The following is a 2,558-nucleotide window of genomic DNA, read 5'->3' as shown; positions in this document are numbered from 1 at the left end:
GATAGTGTGGCCTTGTTGCATAGTTATTAATCATTGACCTGCTTGTCTCTTCTGTAAGCCATGAACTCCTCAAGTACATAGGATTCATTTTCCACATGTTTGGCTGAACCCTGGCATTATGGAGCAGCACCGAGCCCAGTGCAACCAGACTTGAAAAGTGTCTGATGTCTGTAGCTCTTGTTCGATGGAAAGTTTCTCCTAAGATGGTCAGGAGAGGTGTGTGTGTATGTTGGAAACTAAGGTCCAGACTGAAGGGGGAATGACAGAGCCCAAGCCACTGCATGGTGTGGAAGGGGGTGTGAAGAGTGAATGTGTTTAACAGTGTAAACCACACATATGGAAATACTGTCCCCACCTCCACTGTGCTGATATCCACGTAACATGGGTATAATCTGAAAGGAAAGGGTTTAGAGAATTTTGGCAGGAGTAGTGCCTCAGTAATTGTTCTTCTAGAAAATCCTGATTGACAGTCAGAACTTTGGTAAAGGACTGGATGGTTTCTTATATAGGAAAAAACATGAATCGCTTTTACAGGCAGATCTTAAGGTGAGAGAAACAACTGTGTTTGTGTGCTGACAGGCTGGCTTGAGTTGGAGAGGATGGCTTGTTTGGAGGTTCTAGCAGGGGAGCGCAGCTACTCGTATACCCTTGACCGAAGAACGGTCCTCTCCTCTATCGGGGAAGGTCGTCCTCTTCGACCGAGCGCACAGCTTCGGGAGGGACGCACATGGAGCGGTGAGGGAGGAAGGGGACACCAGCCTAGCCAGCCAGATCAGCCGAATCAACCCTGGCGATCAATGGGGTGACAGATGTCACAGCCAGATCGCCCTCACATCCTTGAGTTGGAGAGGATGAAGTGAGAGTCATAGACGGGAGGACCCGGAAGGATTGGCTCACGGGCACAGGGAGAGATGGTCTCTGGTGATAGTGATAAGGCTGCATATATGCTGGAAGACGCTGAGAGTCTGAGGTCCTGGGAGTGGTGGAAGTTCTCTTAAAATGCTTCAATTCAGTCAGTAAAGTAGGAAGCAAGATCACGTCCTCAAAGTGAGCTGGGGGAGACATTGAAAGTTTGAAGAAAGAGGACAAGGTGTAAAGTACTTGCCTAGGAGGGTGGGAGAGAATGGGCTATGGAAGGATAATATGTTAGCTGGGCAGCGGTCAGGGCCCAACTGAAGTTTGTCAATTTAAATACACATCAGCTTAGCTGTTCTTCGGCTATGTTCAGCATGTGGAGCTGGCAGAGTTGGATTCGACCAGAGCTGTGGTTTGGCTGTGTGGAGGACACTTTTCCTGGAGACAGGCAAGTGAGTTGAAGATAAACAAAGGAGTGACTAAAGTGATTGTCCAAGTGGAAGTGCTGTTTCTTCCTTTCTGCTGTAGCCTCAAGTGGCTGGTGTTGAGATGGGCAAGTTCATGAAAGCCAGGAAGGTGGTGCTCGTCCTGGCTGGATGCCAATCTGGGTGCAAACTGGTCATCGTGAAGAACATTGACAATGGCACCTCAGACCGTCCCTACAGCCATGCTCTGGTGGCTGGAACTGACCACTATCCCCCCCTCTCTGTACAAAGTGACAGCTGCCATGGGCAAGAAGAAAATCGCCAAGAGGTCAAAGATCAAGTCTTTTGTGAAAGTTTACAACTACAATCATCTCATGCCCACAAGGTACTCTGTGGATATCCTCTTGGACAAAACTGTCCTCAAAAATGATGTCTTCAGAGACTCTGCTCTTAAACACAAGGCCTGAAGAAAGGCCAAGGTCAAGTTCAGGGAGAGGTACAAGACTGGCAAGAACAAATGGTAGCTGCTGTTTTAGATCTGTTTTGGGTCAGTCATTAAAAATACAAAAAAAAAAAAAAGATTATCCATGGAATTTAAGCTGGATAAAGATCAAAGTGAATACACTGCGGTAAGGAGCCCGGAAGAGGTGGTAGACCCAGTCTGAATGTATATCCTGGTGGGATCTAAGAATATTTACTTACTGGAGGGAGTGAGCTGGCAAGATAGGCATAGGATCCATGGATCAGAGATTGCAGGGGCTTCTCTCGGCCGGGGGGAAATGGTTCCAGGGCACCTATGTTCGCTGCCAAGAGTGAGGCAGATCCTGTGGGAATCTCACTGAGCTCAGTAAATTGTGGGAAATCACTACTGCAGGAGGCACATGGCTGGCATGCCCCACCCCTCATCCTCCCCAAAGTGGTCCCAATTCAGAGTATGTTGGTTCTGGACCCAGAGAGAGAAAAACCATGAGTGGAAACTTCAACAACTGTAATGCTGGTAGATGATTTGCTTTTAAAGTAGATGTTGGGGGCAACGTTCCTGGGGCGGTATGGGCCTTGGATCTTCACTTTTCTCTCGAAGAGGTGATGGTCATGTGTGTTACCTACATCCATGGACTTCCTAGCTGTGTAATCTGTGCCCCTCTCCTATTTTTCAAATCTCAAACAAACAAGCCGGATAATAAGCAAATGAGGCTTATGTTGTTGGTGAGATAAGTCTGCCTCCTCCTGTAGCTTTGTAATTAAGCCCTTTGTAAATTGTGGTACATACTGCTTTTT

The 2,558-nt window shown here is 47.5% G+C and overlaps 1 pseudogene; it reads left to right on the top strand.

Annotated features, from left to right (window-relative positions):
* The first annotated feature begins 1,404 nt into the window (after positions 1-1,404).
* Positions 1,405-1,804, top strand: LOC112832572 (large ribosomal subunit protein eL27-like; annotated as a pseudogene).
* Positions 1,805-2,558: the final 754 nt, after the last annotated feature.

This window comes from Callorhinus ursinus, unplaced genomic scaffold (assembly GCF_003265705.2).
Source record: "Callorhinus ursinus isolate GAN/ISIS: 27379988/994484 unplaced genomic scaffold, GSC_fseal_2.0 scaffold14, whole genome shotgun sequence".
NCBI lineage: Eukaryota > Metazoa > Chordata > Mammalia > Carnivora > Otariidae > Callorhinus > Callorhinus ursinus.
Note: the sequence above shows the minus strand (reverse complement) of the source record. Positions and strands in the feature narration are given on the sequence as shown.